The 26,402-nt window shown below is 44.8% G+C and overlaps 1 long non-coding RNA gene across 1 annotated transcript in view; it reads left to right on the top strand.

Moving 5' to 3' along the window:
* Positions 1–26,402, top strand: part of LOC309608644 — a 144,763-nt gene that overhangs the window by 23,811 nt on the left and 94,550 nt on the right. The window contains exon 3 of the long non-coding RNA XR_014233029.1: positions 7,802–7,885. This is a non-coding gene — a long non-coding RNA (uncharacterized lncRNA). The remainder of the gene's footprint in view (positions 1–7,801; positions 7,886–26,402) is intronic.

Here is a 26,402-nt window from a genome sequence, read left to right as displayed (position 1 = left end):
GTGGAGCTGACCTTCTCTTTCGGGCGCCAGATGGATTTTCTGGGGATCCCGCTGCTGCCCTCAACTCCCATTCAATTCCCCTGGACACTTCTGCCTCATCAGCTCCTGGATTTCCCACAATCCACTCCCACAGACCCTTGCAGTTGTTAGAAGCCCCCTGACTGGCAAACCCTGGGTCCTTTCCCAGAGGCAGATCCTGAGACCAACCTTTGTGTCCACGTGGTTTATTAAGGAGATGCTCCCCGGAGAAACCTGTAAGCAAGTTGGGAAAGGAGGACAGGGAAGGGGAAGAAGCCTAGCAACCGCGCGACCTTAGGCGAAGCCCCAGCATCAGTCTGGTTCCATGGGAAGCTCTGGAGTGGATATTAAACCTCAGAACACGTCCCCACTCGGAGCTCTGGGCTCTGGGCTTTCGTACTGTCACACCAGACAGTCACTGGCTGAGAGCTGTCCTGGGGGTGGGGGGACGGGGTTGGAGATTGGAGGTGGGAGGTGGACTGCAGAGTCGCAAAGTCACTCCAGTAGCCCAAGGGCAGGCTTCCAAAGAGAGTTTACAGGTGTAGCCTTGAGAATCAAAGCACCTAGAAGCTGGGTGATGGGCACACAGGACAGGTAAGAGCCATCTAAGGGAATATGAGCAGGGTACCAGCATTGTCCCCAGTACCATCCCTACTAGGCTGGTTTTATTTTATTTCCCAAGCTGGTTTTTCCAGCGATCAGCCCCCTTGTTTATCCTCGTAGCTGAAATCTTGGCCTTTCACCTCCCAAACTCCCTTCCTAGAGGCTGAACCCCGTTGCAGGAGGAAAAGCAGTTGTGAGCATCTCTCTGCCTGAGGCCACCCCCCACCCCTTCCCTTCTCCCGACATCCCTCACAACTCATCACCATCCGTGTAAACTTGGACATACACTTTGTGTATTTCCGTAACGTTGTCAGCTGCCCATAGAGCATCTAGAATATTTTCGCCCATTTTGGGGTGCTGGTGACTCAACTTATAGCAATTTATTCCACAAAAGCAGACAATAACTCAACTGGCGAGAGGGGGAAAAATAACCCTACCAACCCACCACCGTCTCTCCGCGCTGGAAATCAAAATTGTAATGCATAGAATAGATTACTGCAAGTAATAGGCTTGGTTGGCAGACGTGCGAGCTGAGTTAAATGCCTTTTAAGTAAATCTCAGCGTGAGTTATCTATTCACTCAGACGTGTGTGCATGGAGACAGAGGGAGGCCGTGTGGACAGACGGCACACGCTATAACTTTCATTATCCCACACTGAGGTTCTTTGTTAATAACCACAGTCAAAGGCACTGCAGATTTTCTGATCTCTGTGACAGGTGGCTACCAGTGTGAGGCTGAGGCATTCATTCATTCATTTGTTCATTCATTCCCCAAGCCACTGTGAGACCCAGGATGCACCAGGCGTTGAGCTGGGCATTGGAGGCATAGAGGTGCCGAGATGGGTCGACAAGGTCCCAGCCCCTGCCGAGCTCACCGTCTGGTGGGAGGAGACAAAGTGATAAACAGGGCAGGTGATAAGGTGTTCACGTGCTATGAGGTTGGGCAAGGTCTGGAGCTTGCTCTGGAGAGTCACAAGCTCTGGAGTCAGACTGCCAGGGTTCAAATCTGGGCCCTGCCACTTCCTTGGGCAAGGTGCCTACCCTCAGTTTCCTCATCTGCAAAGTGGATAGAAATAGTGCCCATTTGATAAAGTGGGTAGAAATAGTGGATGGGAGGAGTAAATGACACATGCATGGCAGAGTGCCTGGTTATGCTTAATAAATGCTGTTTGTTGCTGTCCTGATTACTGACATCTGTACAGGGCCAGTGTAAGGAGGGTTGGGAACGTTTTGTTGGAGAGGGTGATGCTTGTTCAGAGATTTGAGTGGTGCTGGCGCACCTGAGCCAGGAAAGGGACCTAAGTGCAGGGAAGTAGGATGAGCAAAGTTCAGAGTGAGGGGCAGGTGACAGGGGCACATTAAGACGGTGCTGGTGTCTGTCTTAGTCTGCTCGGGCTGCCAGAGCAATGAACCACAGACTGGTGGCTTGAACAACAATTATTTTCACACAGGTCTGGAAGCTAGAAGTCAATGATCAAGGTTCTGGCTGATTTGGTTTCTTAATGAGGGCTCTCTTGCTGTCTCTGTGCAGGTGGGGGGAGGGGAGAGAGAGAGAGGTGGGGAGAGAGAGAGAGAGAGAGAGAGAGAGAGAGAAAGAGAGGGAGAGATCCTTGGTGTCTCTTCCTCTTCTTATAAAGGACACTAGTCCTATAGGATTAAGGCCCCACCCTTATGACCTAATTTAACCTTAATTACCCCCCTAAAGGCCCCATCTCCAAATACAGTCACATTGGGGGTTAGGGCTTCAACATGTGAATTTTGGAGAACACAAACATTCAGTCCATAACAGAGTCGTTGGAAAACTGGATCTGAGAATCATGTTTCTCTGTTTACTAGCGGTGTGACCCTGGGATCTATAAAATTAGGCCAATTATAGCTAACTCTTGGGACTTTTGCATGAATTAATTCAGGTAATATTTTGTATTGAAGTGGAAGAAAATGTTGAAGGCTGTGGCTCCTTAGTGGAATGATGGAGCAGGAGACAGCTCCCAGCGGCATCTGGCTCCCAGAACAATGCAAGGGCAAGAGTATTTTCCATGCCCACCAGTGGAGAGGTCATCCAATCCCGTGGCCCACTGACCCGCTGGGAAGTCAGAGTGAATCTAACTTCTGCTGTAAATCCATCCGAGAGTTCCTCTCCTGCTGCTTTGGACAACCCATGCTGCATGAGCTACTGGGGCCTTTTGTATCTCAAGGTGCTGGACCTGTCACTGCCAGTTAAAACCACACACACCAAATCTTCTCATTGGTCCTTTCTCCACTCCTGCCTTCTTCCTTAGCTAGGGCATGAAAAAAACACAAAAAGGAAATTTGGACAATCTAACAAGACCAGACAACAAGTTGACTGTAGATCAGTAAACCTTAGGAGTGACTTTTAAGTTTGCTGTATGTCGAGCTAATTCTGTGGCGTTCTCATTTTGCGTAAGACCGGCGTCTCAAAGATATCATTGCCGATTGACTAATGCTTTGGTCTCCTATCATGTTAAAAACATCATCACGCATATAAATTGTAGGCCACTTTTTTTTTTTTTTAATTAATTTATTTTTTTTTGGCTGTGTTGGGTCTTCGTTTCTGTGCAAGGGCTCTCTCTAGTTGCGGCGAGCGGGGGCCACTCTTCATCGCAGTGCGCGGGCCTCTCACTGTCACGGCCTCTCTTTTTGCGGAGCACAAGCTCCAGACGCGCAGGCTCAGTAGTTGTGGCTCACGGGCCTAGTTGCTCTGCGGCATGTGGGATCTTCCCAGACCAGGGCTCGAACCCGTGTGCCCTGCATCGGCAGGCAGATCTCAACCACTGCGCCACCAGGGAAGCCCTGTAGGCCACTTTTTATCTGTTTTCAACAGGAATCTCATGCAAAGAATGATCAGTCCAGAATCCAAAAGTAGTTGAACAGGCAACTTAATTTTTTATTGCAATCCTCTTGAGAAAATGACAAAGAGAATTGACATTAAAAGGCATAACAAAACTTCTTAATACTCATTTCTCCTTATTTCTTGTATTCTTCATATCTCTCACATACATAAAGCTCCCCTCACCCCAATCATCCCAACTATAATGGCCCTCTTGCTTTTGTCCCCTCCCACCCACTTCCATTACTATATATTTATTCAATTTTGTGTTCTCTCTTATGTGCCAAGTTCTGAATGTAATGGCAAACCAGAGGCACGTGGTTCTTGCTTTCTCAAGTTTACATTTTCCCCCCAGCTTTTCCCAGGCCTGTGTCCACCACTCTTATTGTCATCTCTCACCTGGATGACGCCGGTGGCCTTAATTTCTGTCCCTCTTCCACCCTTGCCCTGTGGATCTGCTCAGACTGCCTGTCTGGGTTCTTGTCCCTGAGGTTCTCACTTCTTTCCCTCCCTCCCTTCGTCACCCCTCCCTCCCTCCCTCTATCTCCCTTTGTTGAGATACGATTCAGTTTACATTCATTGATAGAAGATATTTAGTATCTTCTCCAGTCTCCCTAGAAGATCCCTAGAAGCCACTATGTGAAATTTATAACTGGGAAAGGAGCATTAGGGCAAGAAAAACAGCTCTGATATTTGGAAGGAACTGTAGAGATTATCTGGTCCAATGTCTGGGGGTCTAGATTGAAAGGACCCCCTCTGCAATATTCTTGGAATCACCCAGACTTTGCCTTGGCTTATCCAGCATGTCATTTCCAAGGGTAGTTACCTTTCTATGCTGTTCCTGGGAGTAATCCAACACCTGGAACCATAGGTGCTTGGTAAGTAACTGTTCACTTTTAGGTAAATGGGGAACTTCTTCAGAAAATGGGGAACTTGCCTCAAGAAAGTTCTTCTCGATGTTGAGCCCAAATCTGCCTTCCTATCCCATGGCCCTGTTGTTCTGAGCGCTACCCGCACAGAATGGTAGCTGCCAACGAAGCTATCCTTTCCAAGATCAATTTGAAGACAATTTCTGCAGCTCCTCTTTAAAAATGGTTTTTGGTGCCTGTTTCTGAGCCATATAAAGGAATTGTGCTTGGTGCTTTGTCTTAATATCAGTGTCCTGGAGTCTTTTCTGTATTGGGATTTGCAACGATCCTGTATTTAGACCAAGGGAGACTCAGATGGTGAGGGAGTCATGGCTGGGTTGCAGAAATCACTTAGTGAGCTGACGCTCTTCCAGGACTCATCTCTACCCGATCAATACATTGCAATTGGATGTATAGATTTTTTCATTCATTCGATCTCTCATTTATTTGTTCAACAAACATTTGTTTGGCACTTACCGTGTGCCAAGTCCTGTGTTAATCACTGGATACAGAGATGAATGAGAAATCTTATATTCTCAAGAAGCCATTAGCCTGGTGGGGAAATCGGATATGAAGACAGATAATTCCAATACATTGTGATACATACTATAATTATCATTATAGTGCACAAGGCACAGTGGGAGCTCCAGAGAGGGAGGGTCCATTCTACATAGCAGATGGGGTCAGGGAAGTCCTCACTGAAGATCTGACACTTGAGCTGAATTTTGGAGGTAGACCAGATAGATAGATGGCATTGAGGAAGGTGTTGGAAGAACCACAAGGGAAAGGTGCAGAAAATGCAAAAGCTTCTGGGGGCATGAAGGATCGTGGTCTGTTTGGGGAACTAGGTTGTTTTCGGTTGGCAGGGTGAGAACATATGTGTAGGAAAGCAGCAGGATGGAGAGGGAGGCAGGGACAGACCTTGGAGGACATCAGCTCAGAGCCACTCGTGTATTCTCAGCACAAGTTTGCTCAATCTTCCATGTTTAATGTGGAGTTCTTAGCTTTATGGAGGTCATAAAAGGATAGCCAGATTTAAAATAATGATTATAAAAAACTTGAACATACTCAAAAATTGAGATATAGTACAATGACTTCTCATATATTCATCAGTAAGTACTGTGTTTTTGTTACATTTGCTCTATCCTTTTTCTTTTCCTTTTTCCCTGCTGAAATACTTGAAAGTAAACCTCAGGCACTATGGCATTTCATCCCAACATACTTTATTATGTATTTCTAAAAAATGGTCATTTTCAGGAATTCCCTGGTGGTCCAGAGGTTAGGACTCTGAGCTTTCACTGCCGGGGCAGGGTTCAATCCCTGGTTGGCGAACTAAGATCCCTCAAGCCGCGCACCATGGCGATAAAAGGAAAAAAAAAAGGTCATTTTCTTATATAGAATCACAGTGCTATTAGCACACCTAATAAAATTAACTCTATTTTCTTCATATCATCTAATATATAGTTTATATTCAAAATTTCCCAAGTGCCTTAAAAGTATTTTATAGGAGTTGGGTTGTTTCACTCAGGATCCAGGTGAGGTGGGAGGGGAGGATTTTAATCTGAATTCGATCAATAGATGTATCAGTAAGGATGGTGGGCAGGCTGAAGGATGGCTCCAGTAATGCCCACCCCCTGGCAGTCCTGCCATGTCTAAATCCTTCTATGTGAGTGGGCAGGACCTGTGACTTTCTTCTACCCAGTGGAATATGGCAAAGGTGCAGACTTCTGTGACTGGATTATGGAAGACGCTGGCTTCCGTTATATTTGTGGGATCTCTCTCCTGCTGGCTTTGATGAAGCCAGCGGCTACGTTGTGAGCTGCCCTCTGGGGAGGCCCAGATGGCAGGGAACTGAGGGTGACTTCCAGCCAACAGCCAGCAGGGAACCAAATCCTTTCACAACCAGAGTCCTTTCAGATGAGACCCCAGGCCCAGCAGACACCCTGCCTGCAGCCTCTTAAGGGGCCCGGAAGCATAAGACCCAACTATGCTGTGCCCAGATTCCAGGCCTCCAGAAACTGAGATCATACATACGTGTTGTTTTCAATGGCTAAGTTTGTGGTAATTTTATGCAGCAATGGATAACTAATATAGATGTGTTTGGTTGCTAGTAATAGAAACCCCAACTACCAGTGGCTTAAAGCACAAGGAGATTGTTTGCCTAACAGGAAATTAGGTAGTTAGGTAGGCTGTTTCAGCAACTGAATGGTGTCATCAGGGACCCAGATCTTCCTATCTTTCTGCTCTGTCAAGTATTCTTGTGTGTTGGGTAATGTCTTTTATCATGAGGGCAGTATGGTTGCCTCAGCTTTGAGGATCATGCCCTCACTGCAGTGACCAATCAGTAAGGGAGAGAATGTCTCTCTCTTACTAGGTAGAAATAGCTTTCCCAGAAGCGCCTGGTTGTCTCCTCTGAGTATCTTTTTTTCCAGAACTGGATCGAATGCCCATTCTCGGACCTAATACCTGGCAAAGGGAAATAAGATTGTACAACTAGTTTGGACCAATCAGTCATGGTTTATCTCCTGAGCTGGGCACTTTGTCACCTGAATGAAACGGACGTTTTATTAGCAAGGGAGAAGGGAGGAATGACGCTTAGGCAGGCGATGGTCAGTATCTGCCGAAGCAATACTGCACGCCAACAGAGGGATGCGTATGACCTTTTTCACACGTTGAACCTGCACATCAAGCCTCTTCCCTCAGCCTGGCAGGAGCTAGAAGGAACTTTCTCTCCCTCTGGCTGACAGCTGCAGCCAGCACTGTATTGTCTCGTCGTGAATCCGAGGATAACAGGCATCCAATGATCAGGGCTGGGACCTTTTGGAACATGTTTTTTCTAACTCAAATGAAAAAAAGAATACACATGCATTATAAGACTGTGCATCACAATGTAATGAGTCACTAGGTCTCAAAATCTGGTTCTGTCATTATCTGTGATGTAAAATTGGGAAATAACCTCGTGACCTTCAGTTGCTTTATCTGCAGTGCCCATTTGATTTTTTTCTTTCAACATTTCTCCTTCTAAAGCTGGGGTTTACTAAAGGGCTATATGCAAAGCTGGGGTTTACTAAAGGGCTATATGCAAATTTTTTTTTTTAACATCTTTATTGGAGTATAATTGCTTTACAATGGTGTGTTAGTTTCTGCTTTATAACAAAGTGAATCAGTTATACATATACATATATCCCCATATCTCTTCCCTCTTGCGTCTCCCTCCCTCCCACCCTCCCCATCCCACCCCTCTAGGTGGTCACAAAGCATCCAGCTGATCTCCCTGTGCTATATGCAAATATTTTAACCAGGGGACTCCTAAGGACTTTAATTGGAGCCCATTGCCGAGGGCTTGTATACACTACCTTTGGAAAGGGAGGCCTGAAAACTCCCCTCCTGTTACCAGTAATTCTTTCTCTTTTCCTTATTTCCAGGAAGGACAATTCACATGTTTTGAGGAGCACATCTGGTGTGTGACTTCATGCCATGGCTCAATCCAGACAACGGTGACTCTCTCGGTAGGATGGGGGCAGGATGGACTTTTTTTTTTTTTTTTTTTTTGCATATTGAATGAAATTTAGCTGGGAAGGGGTGGGAATGTCCATTTATTTATTGCAAACGAGCGTGCAAAACTTGACACATCGGAAGGAGCAGAAACTCCTCCAAAATTCTCCCCTGGGGAGGGGCACGGCTCAGGACCCAGCTGGCTGTTGTGTTTAACTAAAGCAGCTGATAAAAGCAGAAGCCTAGTTCTTCTGGAAGCAGATTCCAGCTAAAGTGAAGGATGTAAGGACTGGCACAGCTGCAGGGCTGGGGGTGTGTCCGGGAGACCTGCATTTCTCAAATGCACAGTAGAATCATTTGGGGAGTTTATAGAAATCTGGAGGCCCAGACTGAACCCCCATGCCAATTATGTTAGAATCTCTGGGAATAGGATCAGTAGCTTTTATAACTCCAAAGCTGATTCCAATGTACAGCCAAGTTTGAGAACCAGTTATCGTTCTAGACCAGGGGTCCACAGACTTTTCTGGTAAAGGACCAGATAGTAAATATTTTTGGCTTTGCTGCCCATGTGTTCTCTATTGCAACCACTCAGCTCCGCCACTGTTGCAAAAACAGCCATAGCCAATGTGTAAATAAATGATTGAGGTGGTGTTCTAGTAAAACTTTATTTACAAAAACAGGCAGTGGGCTGGGTTTGGCCCATGGGTCCTAGTTTGCTGATCTCTGTTCTAGACCCTGCAATGCAGTTTGGGCTGCAAGTGTCACCTGGGATCTTGTTGGAAATACAGACTCCCGGGCCCCATTCCAGACCTACTGGGTCTGCATCTACATTTAAACAAGATTCTCCAACTGATTCCTATGCACACTGAAGTTTAAAAAGCAGTAATCTGGACCATTGGTTCTCAAAGTGTGGTCCCTGGATCAGCGCCATTGGCATCCCCTGGGAACTTGTAGAAATGCAAACCCTCAGGCTCCACTCAAGACCTGCTCAGTCAGAAACTCTGATGCACCTTAATGGTTGAGAACCACTGGTACCGACAAGTGGTTCTCAAACATTAGCTTATTCTAGGAGATTTAAATCATCTCCAGGCTCAGGCCTCACCTTGGACCAATTAATATCAGAATCTCTGGGATGGAGACCCAGGCATCGGTACTTAAAAAATAATTCTCCAAGAGATTCCAAGGTGCAAGTGAGTTTGAGAACCAGTGCCGTAGGCAGAATGGGCACATTGAGAGCATGGCCATCGGCTTGGGTGGCGCAGCAGGCGGTGGAGGGAAGGCCCACCCTGGGAAGCAGGCGGGTAGCAGATACTGTTGATTGATGAGCCAACAGCTTCCCCTACCTTATTTCCCTGCTCAGAGGAACTATGTGCTTCATTAGACGCTGGGCCCTTACTCAGCCCCAGGGAGGAGATCATGAGTGGTCAAACCGATGAATAGTTCAGGCATAGGTGTATGAACCAGTCTTGGCCCAGGGAACTGAGAGGAGGCCTGTTGTCTGTTGTTCTGAAAAGATTTAAAAAAGTACATGATAGGAAACTTCTCTTTTGCTGGATGTGATGTGTGATGCCTGAAAATGATGTAGCCTTCTTGGGCCCGTAAGGCATGATGAAGATTGTAGAGCTGAGAGCAAGCAAGCACTTGGGTCCTTCAAGGTGCTGAATCACTGAATTTACCAATCCTGGACTTCTTTGGATTCCTTGTTATGTGAGATAATAAATTCCTTATCATCTAAGTCACTTCTAGTTGGGTCTTCTATTACCTGTAGCCCAGAGCATCCTAACAAATTTAGGGGAGTAATTACAGATTCACAATGTCAGGACCACAGAGGTTCGTCTGCAGGTTTAACAAAGCCATCTATGGCAGGGGCAGGGAAACAGAACTAACATTTATTGAGTGCCTATCTTGGGCCAATGGCTTTTTCTTCTTTGATCTATGAAATACTCATAAAAATCCTGCAGTGGAGGTTTCTGCCTTCATTTCATAGGTAGGACTTAGAGAGTTTGCAGTATACTTCAAGTTAAATAGTGGATCCAGGATTCAAATACAGGTTTTTCTAATTTCAAAGTCTATCCATGATCTATAGACATACGGGAACATGCTTTACCTTGTACTAAGACTGTGAGATTTTAAACTGGGGCTCTCAGCCTTAGAGAGTGGGGCTGGTAAGCAGGGCCCCCCCCCCAAAACATTCATTTACTGGGAACAATGAAGGGACGTAGTTATCATAAGTGGAATGTAGGCAGGGATCTCTCTTGGAAACAAGGCAAAGCTCTCCTTGCAGAAGTGAGGCACAAGGGAAGGGTCAGGCCAAGAGCATGGTGCCGTACCCTAAAAGAAGACTTGAGGCTGCTGTCACCCCTGTGAGTCTCCTGGGCATCTTGTTAAAACGCAGATTTGTATTCAAGTGATTTAAGGTGGGGCCTGGGATTCTGCATTTCTAACACACTCCCAGGTGATGCTGGTGCTGCTGGGCTGGGGACCCCGCTTAGAGTGTCAAGTGGTTAAATCCATCCCACTGAGGCTCAGTCCTCACTCTGTCTGACTTGAGTGGGTCTGAACCCACAGCCAGGGCAGGGTTGCTAAATGGCCTTGGTGGTGGGGAGAGGAGGGCTCGAGGGATGGGGGCCCAGGTGGGACCTGATGTAGGGCTACAGGGTGAATCTAGTGCCACTGTCAAAATGGTTTCTGGAATTCCTGAGAAGAAAATTCAGAGGAGAGATCGTTGGGGAAGCTTCCAGAAGCAGCATTTGTCTTGGGGTCAGTGTGATGTGGTGAAACATATATGGGTTTTGAAGTTGTTCGTTCACCCCTCTGCCCATCCATCCACCCATGCATTCAAGTTGGCGTTCATTTATGCAATAGCCATGTGCCAGAACTGTTCTAGGTCTCCTTCTGGCTCTGTCCTTTGGCAAACCACTCTATTTCTCTGATTCTTCATTTCCTCATTTGTAAAATGGGGGTGAGCGTAACAGTCACCTCACAGGCTTGTTGTAAAGATTGGGTGAGACAATTGAAAGGGAAACTGCTTTTTAGAGCATGAAAAGGCACCATGAATAGGGAGGAAGGTTGTTTTCTCGTTCACCGTGTCTTTCTTCATCGGGTACTCCTAGAGGCAGTGCTGGTGTGAGAAGCTCTTTGAACTTCTGACTTGTGACTGGGATGGGGGAGAATGTTACCATGTGATAGGGCACATCCTCCTCCCTCCCCAGGCTGCCAAGGGGATTCTGTCTGTGTCAGGTTGATTCCTGGGCCCTTGTGTAGAGCTGAGATAATGGGTCAGGGCAGAAACAGTCACTCAGGCTGGCTGGAGTGATTAATGTGGGTGGAGAAGGAAATGCAGAGAGATACAGCTCAAAGCCAGAAGAATACACATGAAAGGTGTGAGAAGATGGAAGAAAGATGAGATGGACTGATTGGGGGAAGAGTTTAGGGAAGTTTGGAGAAAGGAAGAAGAGGGTTTTGGGGGGTGGTTCATGGGAGATATTGAGAGAGTTGAGGAAAGAGGAGTTGTGAGATGTTTGTTGTGCGTTATAAATAGACTTTCCTTCTTTAGAAGTTTTGTGAGGCTCTTCAAGTGAGGATTTACCTTGCTTTTCAAAAGAAAAAAACCAGAGCATAGAGACTGTTGGTTTGGAATACAGTACAGGGTCACATGCAATATTGGGTCTCAGTAGAACCCTAAGGCCACTTTTTTTTTTTTTTGTAAAATATTTATTTATTTATTTGGTTGCACCAGGTCTTAGTTGCGGCAGCGGGCTCCTTAGTTGCAGCTCACGGGCTCCTTAGTTGCGGCTCACCAGCTCCTTAGTTGTGGCATTCGAACTCTTAGTTGCGGCATGCATGTGGGATCTAGTTCCCTGACCAGGGATCGAACCCCGGGCCCCCTGCATTAGGAGCGTGGAGTCTAATCCACTGCGCCACCAGGGAAGTCCCGCCACTTGGTTTTATAGGGGTTACATGGAATGAAAGTAATGATGTTACAAATATACATATACATATACATATACATATATGGAAGGGGGAGAGAGAGAGAGTGAGATTGATTGATTGATTTGAGGTTCTCCCAAGGAAAGGAGCTTTCTATATAAAGTAACCTTCATCAGGAAGACACTCTGACACCATGGAAAGAGCATTCTCGACTTGGGTGTCAAACACACGTGGTAATCACTTCCGGTTTTGCCACCACTTGGAGACGTTTGTTTCTTTAGTTCTCAGTTTCCTCCTCTGTGAATTGGCAACACTATCTGGCATCCCTACGTCGTGAGGGCTTTGTGAGGGATAAAGTAGAATAAGAGGCAGTAAAGCATTGGGGAACAGTGAAGTGTTCTGCCCACGTGAAAAGCATAATGAAGGAGGAGACTGCATTTAAAATTAAGGCGTCCATGGCAGATGCCCAGCACAGCCTCCGCGATAGTCGTTTCCTTCCCACCTCCTTTCTTCTTAGAGCGTCCAGGCTTTGTTCAGGTAATGAGTGCCCAGGTACTCCATGGGCCCCTCCCTAGTTGGGGGGTGGAAACTGAATGCTGATTGGTGTAAGCTGAAGACAGTAATCCCATTCTCCTGGCCAATGGTAGGTTGAGGCATAAACATGTGATGCAAATTGTCCCATGAGGCTGCTGGGGACTTGTGGGAAAATTTCCCTTCATCCTTAAAAAGGGGCAGAGAGTGGACACCTGCTGCTTCCTGACTTTGGACATTGTCACATCAAGATGTGATGCTTTGAGCTGGGACAGCTATCTTGCAAGCATGATGGAAAAGCCAGGAGAACCACAGAGAAACCAGCTGGATCCCTTGATGTCATGGAGCTGCCGATTTATCCACCCCGGAAGCAATTTGCCTCTGCACTTCTTGAGATGTAAAATACATTTCTGCAAGCCGCTTTTAGTTAGGCATCCTTTTCTGCACTCATTCTTCATTATTCATTTGTTTGACAACTATCTGTAGATGTCTGACTGTGTATCAGGACCTTCAAGATACTGGGGCTAACGTGATGATATCCCTGCCCTCACGGAACTTACTTTCAGATGTGGGAGGTGGAAAATGGACAAATCAGTAAATGAAACAGAGAGAATTTCAGATGGGGATGAAGGCTGTGGGGAAAAATAAAGTAGGGAAGGGGGCTCCCGGAATAGGGTTGGCCTCACCACCTGTAGAACCGAATGAGGATGTGTCCAGAGATGAGAGTGCCAGGGGTCCTGGGCTTCTCCTGGGGACTGATGCAAATGGACATGAAGGGCATGATGAGAATAGACCTGGGGGGGTCTCCAGACATTTGGCAGTCATGAGTATTGGGCCAGGGGAGGGGCAGGCAGGGGGGGGTCTTACTAGGTGCCCACCCTGTTTGGGGGCCCCCTCTTTTTTTTTAATATATGTATTTTCTTGGCCGCACCGTGCGGCGTGTGGGATCCTAGTTCCACTACTAGGGATGGAACCCGTGCCTCTTGCATTGGCAGCTCGGAGTCTTAACCACTGGACCACCAGGGAAGTCCCTGGGGGCCCCCTCTTTACTTGGCTGTAGCAAAGGGGACGTGTGGACTGAAGGAAGCGGGGGTGTTGACATGACATGATCTTCTGAGCTTCCTTTTGACTCCTGAAGGCATCCCGTTGATGCTGCATCCTCAGAAGTAGTGCCCCCGCCCCCTTCCGCCTTGGAACTGAGTATGGCTGGGACGTGGGTCCGCTGTGGGGTTTCAGGGGAGGCTGGCAGGACCACCATGTTCGTGGCGGGGGGATCTGCACACTGCACAGCTGTAAACTGTGGTCCGAAGGGTCAGGCTTCCAGCATCCCTCAGACCAGCGTTTGCTCTTCCTGGAAGGCACGGCTGTCATGGGATTTGCCTTCTGCTCCTGTAGGGACTGAGGGTCAGAGACGGGGGCTGAGGGGCTCAGTCTCCCCTCCTGCACCCGTCACTGGCCACCCTGAGCCCCAGGACAGCCGGCTGAGGCGGAGGTTGAGCTGCGGTGTTTGTCAATCTCCTGTCATCACTCAGCTCTTCCAACACCCCCGGCTGCCACAGAAACCCCCAAAGGGGCAGCACAGCTAAGGATGCCCCTCCCCGGGCTCTTACTAATAATGCAGATTCCAGAATTAGCAGGAATTAGCAAATTCCAGGCCAAGCAGGGTCAGCACTGGTTGGCTTTCTGGCAGGGCTTACAAAGGACAGATCCAAAGGCGAGGAGCCTCCCAGGGCCTCTTGCCCGGACACACTCCCACACAGCGGGGCACCGTGGCAAGGGCGCGGCTCAGGCTCAGGGCAAGCGCTGTGTTCCCATTCACCCTCCAGCACGTACCAGCTGGTCACTTTAGGTCAGTCATGTAATGTCTTGGAGACTCGCTTTTTTCATCTGTAGAAGACGAGGACAATGCATCCCCCATAGGGTTGCCATGGGAATGAGGATAAGCAGGATAACGGATGGGTAGAGGATAAATGTTAGGTTGTGTTAAGAACCTGGGCTGCTCTTTCGAGCTAATAGAACAGCATCCCTCTGGGGCACTTGGAGTGACACAGGCTCTGTAAATGAGTGACATGTGTTTTTTTTCCAATAAATTGTCAGAACCACAAAAAAAAAAAAAAAAAAAAAAGAACATGGGCTGTAGGTACGAGTCCCTGGGTCTGAACCCAAAGTCCTCCACCTCATAGCTGTGTGAAGTTGGGCACGGGCATGACTTGGGACCTCAGTTTACTCATCTATCAAATAGGTGTGTTAATAACACCTACATTATGGGATTGTTAGAACTTGATGAGATAATGCAGGTGAAGCTCTTAGCATAGTGTCTGGTGCCTAGTAAAGTTTCATTCAATGTTTGGCATTATTAATTTACTATTATTTCAGGTTACATGACTTTTGATTGGAAGACTCTATACTGAGCACACTCAAACCCTTGGGCAGTTAGCAGTTTGAACAAGGAAAGGGAACTCAAGTGTCTTGACTCTCCAGTTCCTTTGATTTCCCCATGGCTGTAATTCCTTTCCTCCTAGACGAGGCTCCAGCACTTAGGGCTACAATTTCAGGGTAGAGTAAGGAGCAGGGGATTACAGCCTTTTGGCTCTTTCTGTGTCAGCCCCAGGTGTTTCTGTAGAAGTCATAAACTGACTCAGTGTCAGAGCTATAGATCATCTGGTTCAATACTTCCCATTTTACAGGCAAGGAAACTGAGACCATAGTCCCAGATGGTAGAAGAGCCTGATCATCTGACTCCTGGGTCAGTGCTCTTTCCACTACCTTACACTGCTAGCTGATTAACCCGGGACTCATTCCCAACATTTTCTCCCTTGATTAGTCAATCTAGAGTACAGCTAGGTGTTTTAATGTGGTCCTATTTTAGCCAATGAGATATAAGTGGAAATTTGTTGCAGGTGAAGTGAGGCTTCCAAGAAAGCTTTTGCTTTACTGGTAAAAGGGATAGGTAGAGTTGTCTTTGCTCTCCTCTGCCTTTCATCCTGCCTGGAATGTGGGTATGATGCCTGGAGCTGTAGCAGCCATTTTATAACCATGAGGGAAAGGCCGAGAGAATTGCAGAGACACTGCCCTGACATCATTGAGCTAATGAGTGGATTCTGGCAGCCCCTTGTTTGTTTGTGTTAGTCAGATGTTCTGTTACCAGCAGCAGAAAGCATCTCTAACTGCCTTTCCCCTTGTTGAGCTCATCTTAGAGGTGAAGCACCGAGATCTTCAGACAGGAGGAAGGGCCTGCATGGAGGGTGGGGGCCAAGGAAATGCTGGCTGCTCTTACAGAGCACTAACCCTTGGATCTAGCCATTTTTAGACGTAGCTTTTGGTTCTCACTAGCCTGTGGGGTCTCATTCCAGCCTATGACTTAGGGCTGAGAGCCCAGTTACCAGTTAATAATACGGGCTGCTGCAGGATGATGTTTGCAGGCACTCCCTGCCGCACAGCGGTCTATGAATACGGAGTATTATTATTATTAACCCTCGCCTGGCCTCCAGGAGCCAATGGAAGTGAACCGTCTTACTTGTTTGAGAGACAGCGAGAGAAATGTAATTTTGATTTAATTCTTGGCTCCTCTGAAATGTGCCTGTACGCTGCTCAGAGGTGGGAGGGAGAGAGACAGTAAAAAGAGAACACTTCTCACAGGTGGAGGGGAGAAAAATGGCAGCGTGAAGGAGCATCGGTCTCCATTTAAAGGACCATTTTCTATGTGACATTTTATAAATTATTTCAAATATAATCTTGAATATAATCCAACAGTCACTCTTCTGCCTACCTCCCTGCACTCCACATCTTCCCCCACCAATCTTCGAAGGAAAAGATCTCAGGTAAGCCTGCCCTTCCATTGAATCCTCCAGAACTGTAAAAAGCTGAAATTATGGCTTAAAATGACCTCTTAGCTTAAATGAAGGTAAATCTGTGAAGGTAAATCTCACAGAAAAGAGACAGTAAGTTTGGCTTCTGTGGCTCAGAGTGGCTCCCCTCCTCACAAATGCGATGAATTACTAATTAATTAATTAATTAAACAGTTGTGTGGTGGGCACTCTATTTTATGTATCTGGCCCACTCTCTGGGAGCAGAGATTCTGTCTTATTTCCACAAGATACAGGCTGTTTAATTAGTGATGATGTGATGGATGCTGGTGCCAGACTTCCTGGGTTCCAACCCTGGCTCTGCCACTTAGCTGTGTGATCTTGGGCACATTGCTTTACCTCTCTGTGCCTCAGTTTCTTATCTGTAAACTGGGGATGATAATAATACCTACCTCCTGGGGTGGCTGTGAAGCTAAGGGAAAGAGTACGTGTAAAGCTCTTAGCTATAGCTCTAATGTGTTAGCAGGCTCACTGTGCGTGACACACGGCCAGGTGTGGTTAACATGCTGGAAGAATAACTCCAGTAGAATTGGTGGTAGAAAGAACAGCTAACGATTATTGAACCCTTATCCTTACCCAGGCACTTTGCTAAGCTTTTTGCATCCATTATCTTATCTAATTCCCAGGCCAGTGCTGTTCATTCACTCACTCACTCACTGACCATGGTTATTGGATGCTGCACTGTGCCAGGCATTGTGTATACAGTGGAGAACCCAAGAAACAGGGTCCCTGCTCCAAGCCAGTTACATTAATTTACATTCTCGTGGGGAGACAGACATGAAGCTAACAAAAATGTCACCTACAGTGAAATGTTATAAAGGGACAAGAGAGATGCTCTGAAGGGACGCCACATAGCCTGGGAAGTAGGGCATCGTGGGAGGGACTATTTTAAGCAGGGTGGTCGAGGAAGGTCTCTTCATGGAGGTTACCTTTGTGGAGACTCCAATGATGGGAGGGAGTGGGCCATGTTCCTCAATGGATTGGGAGGATTTAGGCAGGCATCAAGCTCTCATGAGACTTTTGGTGGGAGAGTCAGATGTGATGTCTGGACCTACAAGCAAGGGTGACAAGAGCTGCCACAGGAAAAATGCAGGGCACTCTGAGGACACCACCTATTCATGTGTCTCTCCTCTGCAAGTGACAGAAACCCCACTCGACTGGATTAATGAAAAGAGGGCCCTGCTGGTTCAGGTAATTTACAGGGTGGGTTAGGTTGGCTTCAGGCATGGCTGAATCCAGGTGTTCTAATGGTGGCTTTAGAACGAAGTCGCTACTTCACTTCTCAGCTCAGCTTGCCTCTGTGTGGGCTTTGTTCTCCACAGGCTCTCAAAGTGGTGCCCTCAGTCCCTACCCTGATTACCGTGGTCAGGAGGATGGTCAGAGGCCAAGTCATGTGCCCACCCTGCCCACTCCCTGAGGACTGACAGTAGGCTTCTAGAAGGAAACTCAGGCTGGTTTTACAGGAGAAGGTCTGCCAGGCAGATGGAACTAACTGGCCCCCACCTAGTCTGGGGGCACAGGGCGGGGCTTCTTGTGGAAGTGATGTTCAAACAAGTCCTGCAGCTGAAGAGCGGGGAGAGAGGCAACAGGGTAGGGAAGAGAATCAGACTCTCAGGGTTGAAAGTGGTATAAAGTTAGGGGTCCACTCTGGGACACTTTTGGGGAGTAAAAGAGCGCTGTTAACAATTGCACTGGGACAACCGTGGTAACAGGGACTGCGGTGGGCTCACTGCGACATAGGGCCACCCTACTTAAAGTCATCTTTTTTGAACTTCTTCTGATACTCAGCTCCCCTCCATATCCCTACTCAGTGCTCCCCAGCCTTGGCTTTCATGCCTTCAGGGCCAGGACTCTCACTGCTTCCTGTATAAGCCTGTTTTCTTTTGGTTCAGGTCTGCTTGTTTGTTTTTCCGTCTTTTGCACCCAAATTTATTTCTCTGAAGCGTCCGTCCATTGGTCCAGGTCCCAGATTCAACACTTTGGAGTGCAACACATTTTTTTAAAATTGAAGAGGAGTTGATTTACAAGATTGTGTTAGTTTTAGGTGTACAGCAAAGAGATTTGGTTGTGTTGTACATATCTATAATATATGTATATGTCTATATTATTTTTTTTGATTCTTTTTTCCATTATAGTTTGTTACAAGATATTGAACATAGTTCCCTGGGCTATGCAGTAAATCCTTGTTGTTTATCTATTTTATATATAGTAGTGTGCATCTGCTAATCCCATTTTATCCCTCTCCCCACTTCCCCTTGGGTAACCATAAGTTTGATTTCTATGTCTGTGAGTCTGTTTCTGTTTGGTAAATGAGTTCATTTGTGTCATACTTTATTTTTTTTAGCTTTTTTTTTAACATCTTTATTGGAGTATAATTGCTTTACAATGGTGTGTTAGTTTCTGCTTTATAACAAAGTGAATCAGCTATACATATACATATATCCCCATATCTCCTCCCTCTTGCGTCTCCCTCCCACCCTCCCTATCTCACCCCTCTAGGTGGTCACAAAGCACCGAGCTGATCTCCCTGTGCTATGCGGCTGCTTCCCACTAGCTATCTATTTTACATTTGGTAGTGTATATATGTCAGTGCCACTCTCTCACGTCATCCTGTGTCATATTTTAGATTTATATATAAGTGATATCATATGATATTTGTATTTCTCTCTCTGACTTACTTCACTTAGTATGATAATCTCTAGGTCCATCCATGTTGCTGCAAATGGCATTATTTTGTTCTTTTCTATGGCTGAGTAATATTCCATTGTGTGTATGTACCGTATCTTCTTTATCCATTCATCCGTCGATGGATACTTAGGTTGCTTCCATGTCTTGGCTATTGTAAATAGTGCTGCTATGAACACTGGGATGCATGTATCTTTTTTAAAAAATTTTATCTATTTATTTTATTTATCTTTGGCTTCGTTGGGTCTTCATTGCAGTGAGCGGGCTTCTCATTCTGGTGGCTTCTCATTGCAGAGCATGGGCTGTAGGCGCACGGGCTTCGGTAGGTGTGCCACGCAGGCTCAGTAGTTGTGGCTTGCGGGCTCTAGAGCTCAGGCTCAGTAGTTGTGGCGCACAGGCTTAGTTGCTCCACGGCATGTGGGATCTTCCCGGACCAGGGCTCGAACCCGTGTCCCCTGCATTGGCAGGTGGGTTCTTAACCACTGCGCCACCAGGAAAGCCCGCATGTATCTTTTTGAATTAGAGTTTTCTCTGGAAGACAGCATAACTGTTGAAGTACAGAGCCAGTGTTTGAACTTGCTGCCTGACCCCACTACGCGGCACAGCCTCCCAGGCTTTGAATCAGAAGATGTGCATTTGTGTCCCAGCTTTGCACATGCCCGCTGTGTACTTGGGCATATTGTTTCACCTCTCCAAGCCTCAGTCCTCCCACCTGTTAAAGTGGGTTAACAGCTACAACCTCCAGGAGGATGGCTGTGAGTATCATGGGTGAAGAGGCTGTTTGCAAAGTTCTATAAAAATCTTCAACTTCCACCACTGCCTTCGTGATAGGCCTCAAATGGCTGAGATAGTTGAGAAATCTGTCCCAGTGCCAAGCCTCAACGTCTTCACATTAACCGTTGCACGTAATGGACTGATTGGTTCCTGTTGCGCTGAAGAAAGAAACCAGCTCCAGTGGGGACTGGCCCCCGGGAGGGTGGGAGCCGGGTCTGGGTGTGTGTCTGAGTCCGAAGGGAAGTGTTTCCCAGAAGTTTTTTCTTAACAACCTGCACACAGACTAGCCATTTCCCTCACCGGCTCTGTGGTCGGAAGGAAATATCAATAACATGACTAATTATGGAAATTGCATAATGCACCATTAGTTAGTAATTATGACTTTGTCAAGCGCCTGTTAATTTTTATGTAAGAACCACTCAGTGTGTGACATGGAAATATTAGCTTGTCATCCAGCTTTCCTTTCTGGTGGGGGAGAGTGATCTTGAAAGTTTAGGTTAATGATGTGTCAGGGTGAAGGAAGAGGAAGAGGAGGGGAGGAGGAGGAGGAGGAGGGGAAGAGGGGGAGAAGGATCGGGGAGGAAGAGGATGGAAAGGAGGAGGGCAGCAGAGGGGCGTGTGGCAGGACAGGTGATGTCACGCTTGGAGAGGTGCAGATGCTCCCATCTGCATGGGACCCAGGAGCCGGCCTCAGAAGGTGACTCATGTCAGATGGGCCTCCCACTTCTATCCCAGAGCCAAAGAGTTTGCATGGGATGTTGACACATTTTCCTAGTAAGACGGCTTTATCATTTTACAGCCTCCCCGGGGATTCTTGGCATGTCTCATTTTGCTTGAATAAATTATTAATTTGGTTTAATTAGGCTCATCCAGCTGCTGGGAGGCAGGTTGAGCTAATTCGGGATTCCTGTGTGGGTCCGCATGCACGCTTGGCTCCACGGAGATGGGGGTTGTGGTGGAAAGCTCTTGGAAGGAAGGGGGAGGTAAGGTTTTCTGCAACTCCACCCACTCGTGACTATTTCTTCTTGGGCACCTGCCAACTGAGAGACAAGTGCTAAGAACCTTTGTCTTTCTTGGGACACTTGGATCCTTAATTTTGGCGGCAGAGTTGCCTAGGTCAGGAGAGGGCATGGTTTAAAAGAGTGGATTCTGTCAAGGTGTCTTCCAGCCTGATGTTCAAGGAGCTTCACAGTCAGGCGTGCATCTACCAAGTTCATTTCCTTGGAGTTACAGACCCTCAAAGGCCGCTTCAGCTGACAGGCTTTAAAGCAACACAGCTCTGGGTTCAGAATGTAGCTTTACCCCACATAGCCCTTTGAACTCCGGAAGTTATGTCAACTCTCTGTGGCCTCTGTCATACTGAGATAATAATGACCTGCCCTTGCACTGTCAAGATGAATGGAAATGATAAATGCATGGAAACTTCCTAGGATGGTGTCTGGCCCATCATATGTGTTCAGTAAATGGTAGCCGTGAAGTTCATGGGAGAAGCAGGGCAGAAACGGTTACAGCTACTTTATACGTGGGGAAATGAAAATCCACGGATTTGCTTAGGACAGATGAGACAAAATCCCTATCCATTGTTCTTCCAGCCCCATCGGCCACCTCTCAAAGTTGACATTGGCTATTCAGCTATTTATGTTTTTCGACAAAAGTTTGTGTTTTCACAGGCTATGAAAACAATGTGCTTAAGAGCCCTGATTATATTTTAATGGTATTCAAATCCCTCTGATACTTCTCCCCATGTAATAAGCTTTCACGATTTAACTTGTTTTGGGGAGAACAAAATCATCTTCATGGGTTTTGTGATTAATAACTTGTTTCTAAGCGGCAGCACAGGAATCCATCTCGGCCTCCTCTGAGCCCCGGAGCCCGGGTGCGAGCTCAGACAGCACATCTATGTTGGGTCTTCAGTGGTTCTTTCTGTGTTTGTCTCCCAGGCTAGGCTTCAAGCATCTGGAGGAGATGCTTCTTCCCCCGGGTTGGGGGCTGCAGACAGCACGCTCTTCCAGGCTAGGAGCTATGTCTCTTATCTCAGGGACCCAGCTCCCTAGCTCAGTGTATGGCACCTGGTGGCCTTTCTAAAACGTCTTGATGGATAAAGACAAGACACTTAACAACAGAGCTGCAGTGGCTGTCATTTAATCATTCCTCGGTGTTCAGAAGGCTCCGTAACATCTCAAGGCCATCCATTTAAATCAATCAGCATGCATAATAAATATCACCACTGTTGCACTGCTTCTGTGCCCACGTGCCAGCTCACATAATCAGAGGATCAGAGACTCCCTTGTTTACAGAGAGGAGACCAAGGGCAGAGGAAGAAAGCAACTCATGCAAGGTCACCTATATTTAACTCTTCCCTCTCCATGGCCCCTTTCATTAATTGGTCCGACATTGTTGACTCTTCTGATAATATATATAATATATATGATATATACCATATATATATATTTAATCCTTTCTACACCACTTTATGCCAAGATTGCTGCAACCCCTCCTCACTGATCTTCCTGCCTGGGTCTCTTCCATCTCAGGTTGTTTAGCTTCACAGAAAGACAGATTCTCCTGAAAGAGGGTTTTTTTGTCTTATTCTACTTCTTAAAAGAACCTACTGTGGCTTTTTCATGCCTACTGCTTGTCTAAGGAAAGAAAATCTATACAAGCTTGCTCAAGAAAAGTGTGTGTGCATGCGGGTTGGGAGGGGTTACAAAATTTGTCCAAGTGCTTAAAAAAGTGCTTGCGACATGGTACTGTATAAGCATTGGTGCTGCTGGTGATATTATTGCTTATTATTGTAGTTGCTGTTATTTTTATTATTAATCGCTAATAGAATCCAAGGGTAACAAATCAGTGCAGCAGGACCTTGTGGAAATTAGAATTGAGACTCAGCAAATACGTTACTTCTTTCAGGAAATGTTCTTGACACCGCTATGCTTTAATTGGATTATCTGAGTGGCCCCAAAACAGTCAAGAACCATTATCCCAGTTCATATCAATATTGTCTTTGGATCAAGCCAGACATCAGGGAGCTGTGTATTTGGACTTTACTGTCTTGGCCCTTGTAGAACTGCTTTCATATAGGCCTTCATTGAAGGGCATTATAAAAAACTAGGGCAAAAAACCATGTTCTTGGATTTGTTAAAGAAATATCTAGAAAGTGGTATCCATTACCTTGCATACTTTCCCCTGTATTGGGGACCAGGGAAAGCTGTCATTCTTCTTTCAGTTTGTATTTGATGCTTTGGACATTGGGAATGTTACAATAATGTTCATGTTTCCCTCTTTGCTTTTGCTGCTGGGAATCTCAGAGTTAACTCTCCAGCTGACCTCCAGCAAGGCTTTATGGATGCATTTTATGTGCTAATCTGACTTCATCTTATATTATTTTCAACCTATTTTCCTTTTTCTTTGATTTCATCATAAAAATTCTGTTTTACTGTATGCATCCCTGTAAGCCACATTGATTCCTTTTGGATATCAAGTAGTATATCAGCGAACAAATGTTCATCCATATCCTTGTCATACCCCATCCTGACCCCAGAGGGTGCATCAGAACAGAAAACCCCTATAGGCTGCCAGGCAGAACCCATTCCCAGATCCCATATAGTTGAATTTTTAACCCAGTGTTAAAATCTCAGTCTTTTAACTGGAGAATTTAGTCCATTTATATCAATTATGATTTATATATTTAGATTCATTTCTGCTATCCAATTTTGACTTTTTATGCATCTCACTTTTTCTAGCTTTTTTACCTTTCCTTTCCTATTTTCTTTTGCCTTGACTGAGATATTTTAATCCTTATTTCAATTTTACCTCTGTTTGTTTGGAAGTTGTACTAAACCTATGTTTTTATTTTTTGTGTTTTCCCTAGAAATATATATGATAATAATATATAATATTATTATATATTATACTATATTACAACATATATATTATAATTAAATAAAATATACTAAAGTATAATAGGTAATACTATATATTCTTATATATATAATATAAGAATATAACATGCACAAATATAATATATATTATATGTAGCATATACATATATATGACATTGTTCTAAAATTAATTAACATCTTTACCTTCCTCCTGAACAAAGCAAGGCTATGAGAATACTTTATTATTATCTGCCTCCAGGCTTATTTGTCATTCTTCAGTATTTTAATTCTTGGTTTTTTTGAACCTCATATATTGGACATTATTGTGAATATTTTATAAAATCAATTTTTGTTTAAATTTATCCACATATTTACCATTTATTTGTTCCTGTTTCTTCTTTCATGTGAAATCTTCTCTTGGGATCATTTTCCTTCCTTGTGAAGCACATGCTTTAAAAGTTCCCTTTGTGAAAGTTTGTTGGTTAATAGTCTTTTCTTTCTCTCTCTCTCTCTCCCCTACCCTTCCTCCCTCCACAAATGCCTTTATTTCACCTTTATATATAGTTTCTTTCTCGGTGCAGAATTCTAGGTTGATGATTACTTTCAGCACTTCAAAGATGTTAATTCACTTTCGTGTGGCTTCCATTGTTGCTATGAAGTCAGTTGTCAACCTGATTATTCCTTTGTATGTGTTGATAATAGATGCCTTTTCTCTGACTTCTTTTGAGACTTCCTATTTAATCCATTCACTGCCCAAGTAATATTTATTGATGGCTATTATGTGCTTGGTGCTCCTTCCTTTCATGGAACCTATATCCTTGGATCTTTGGCATTCTGAAATTTGCCTTTGATGTATCAAGATAGGGATTTCTTTTAAATTTATCTTGCTTGGGGCTTTCATGGGTTCCTTGACTGTTTAGTTTTGTGTCTTTCATCAGTTCTGGTAAAACCTTAGTCTTTTTCTTTTTATGTCTGCAGATACAGCCTGTTCGTCATTCTCTCTACTCTCTCACTTTCAGTTCTAATTAGACATGTGTTGGATATTTCGCTCTATTCTTTATTTCTCTTCACTTTTCCTACCTCCATTTCTATCTCATGGGCATTTTGAATAATTAAATCTATTTTCTGTTTTGCTGATCTTCTCTTTGGCTAGTTCTAATTTATCTACTGAGTTTTAAATTTTAATTATATTTTTATTTCTATAATTCTATTTTAAACATCTGTCTGGTGACCTTGATTGCTTCTTATTTTTCTGTCATGCTTTAAGTTCCCTCTTTCCTTCCCTTGCACTGATACCACACTGTCCTGGTTACTGTAACTTTATGGTAAACCTTGGAATCATGTAGTGAAAGTCCTTTAACTTTATTTTTCAAGAATTCTCTGGCCATCTTAGGTCTTTTACATGTTCATCTGTTTTAGAATCAGCTTATCAGTTTCTTCAAAAAAGTCTGCTGGGATTTTAACTAAGATTGCATTGAATGGTACATAAATTTGAAGAGAATGGACACAGTATCTCCCCATTTATTTAGATCTTTAATTTTTAATAGAGAGGTCTTACGTGTCTTTTGTTAGAGTCATTCTTTGGTAATTAATTTTTAATGCTATTTTTAACTAGGTTGTTTTAAAAAATTTAATCTTTCAATTGTTCCTTTCTGGAAATACAATTAATTTTTATGTACTGGTCTTGTGTCCTGTGAACTTGCTAAATTCACCTATTAGTCTTATTGGTGTTTTTGTAGATTCCTTAGAGTTTTCTATATAAAGAGTTTTTTTCATTTGGGAATAAATATATCTTTATGTTTTCCTTTACAATATTTGTGCTGTTGTTTCATTTTATCACTTTATTGCACTGGATAGGACTTCCAGTATCATGCTCAATAGAAGTAGTGCGAGCAGACATCTTTGACTTCTTCCAGATCTTAGGGAGATTCAGTGTTTCACTATTAGGTAGGATGTTAGCTGTAGATATTTCATAGATGCTCTTTATCGGACTGAGGAAGCTCCTTCCTATTTCTAGTTTTCTGAGAACTAAAAAAATCATGAATTGGAATTGAGTTTTGTCAAAGGCGTTTTTTGAATCTTTTGAGATGATCATGTGATTTTTATCCTTTATTCTTTTAGTGTGGTGAATTGCATTGATTTCTTCTTTTATATTAAATCAAGTCTCGAGTTCTTGGAATAAACACCACGTGACCACGCTGTATTATGTATTTTTACTCTCTTGCAGATTCAATTTGCTAATATTTAATTAAGGGATCTTTGCATCTATGTTCAAAAGGATTATTGGCTTATAATTTTCTTTTCTTGCTATACCTTTTTTCAGTTTTTGTTATTGAATTTTTGCTGGCCTCATAAAATGAGTTGCAAAGTGTTTCTTCCTTTTTTACTTTCTGAAATAGTTTGTAACAGATCCTGTGGTGTCCCTATCCACTCCAGATACCACTTTCAGGAATGAAGGGCTCATTTTTCCAGCTTCTGGGAATGGTGCCTGTTGATGAATCAGCCCCAGGAATTGCCCTGAGACAAATGGAGTTGTCTTGCCTACTCTGCACCCAATGACAGGTTGATGTAGGACTACAGAGATCTGGACCCCTCCTGTGTTTGGGATGACTTTAAAGAGGCTGAAACCTCTGTTGCAACTCCATCATTGGTCAACTTTTTCTGTTCAGTCTTTCTTCCTCTGCTCCATTATAGATGTTGTTCCCAAGAGCATCCCCCAATAAACTACTTCACTAAAACTCTATCCCAATGTCTATTTCTTGGGGAGCTCAACCTATGACAGAGTTTATGTAAAGTTGGTTTTATTTATTTCTTAGATGTTACAATTCATTAAACCATCTTGACCTGGAATTTTCCTTGTGGGA

Source organism: Balaenoptera borealis (genome assembly GCF_965194805.1).
Source record: "Balaenoptera borealis genome assembly, chromosome: 13".
NCBI lineage: Eukaryota > Metazoa > Chordata > Mammalia > Artiodactyla > Balaenopteridae > Balaenoptera > Balaenoptera borealis.
The sequence above is the reverse complement of the archived record's forward strand: the minus strand, read 5'-3'. Positions and strand labels throughout refer to the sequence as shown.